The sequence below is a fragment of the Ailuropoda melanoleuca genome, unplaced genomic scaffold (assembly GCF_002007445.2).
Source record: "Ailuropoda melanoleuca isolate Jingjing unplaced genomic scaffold, ASM200744v2 unplaced-scaffold6306, whole genome shotgun sequence".
NCBI lineage: Eukaryota > Metazoa > Chordata > Mammalia > Carnivora > Ursidae > Ailuropoda > Ailuropoda melanoleuca.
In genome coordinates this window covers 1-974 of record NW_023237237.1, presented here as the reverse complement: position 1 = coordinate 974, position 974 = coordinate 1, and the positions used below count along the sequence as shown (strand labels likewise).

Genomic DNA, 974 nt, shown 5'->3' with positions numbered 1-974 from the left:
AGACAGTTTGACTTCTTTGCCAATTTGAATGCCTTTTATTTCTTTCATTGTCTGATTGCTGTTGCAAGGACTTCTAGTATTATGTTGAACATAATGGCGAGAGTGGGTATCCTTGTTGTGTTCCTAACCTTAAGGGAAATGCTTTCAGCTTTTCCCCATTGAGAACGATATTCTCTGTAGGCTTTTCATAGATGGTTTTTATGAAATTGAGGAATGTACCCTCTATCCCTACACTCGGAAGGATTTTAATCAGGAAAGGATGGAGTATTTTGTCAAATGCTTTTTCTGCATCAGTTGAAGGGATCATATGGCATTTGAAAATTGCATAAGCCTGCCTCCAGCACCAGCAGTTTCTCTGTTTTGTGATCAGTGTGACTCACAAGAACTTCTTTAGTAATAAATGAAATGACCCAGGGGTGTGGAAAATACGACTTTTACATTGGTCTGGCGTTGCCTATAAGCTCCAGCAATTTCATTGTCAAGAGTTTCACTTTGGTGGGGGCAGGGGGGAAGGCCTTATACAACTTGCCAGGAAGGACTCCATGAAAGCAGGTCAAGGTGGCCATGCACATCTTAAATAATGGTTGAGGTAGGCTGGATTGCTATCAATGGGAGCAGGTGAGGTGGCCAACTTTGCTGCATATGCCTTTGCACCAGCCACCCTAGTGACTCCGTTCGGATGCTCTCAGCATCCAAGTAAGTGCCATTCTTGCTTCATACTTTCTGAATGAAAGACTTAATCTTCATGGGAAAATTGGATGTTTGCTAAGTATTCTAGGATCTACAGTTATGGTCCTTCATGCTCCAAAAAAGAGGAGATCGAGACTTTAAATGAAATGTCTCACAAGCTGGGAGACCCAAGTTTTGTGGTCTTTGCAACACTTGTGTTCATTGTGTCATTGATATTAATCTTCATGGTGGGACCTCACCATGGACAGACCAACAATCTTGTGTACATAACAATCTGCTCTGTA

General features: G+C 41.9%; 1 pseudogene; it reads left to right on the top strand.

Annotated features, from left to right (window-relative positions):
* The first annotated feature begins 405 nt into the window (after positions 1-405).
* On the top strand, positions 406-968 carry LOC117800067 (annotated as a pseudogene).
* Positions 969-974: the final 6 nt, after the last annotated feature.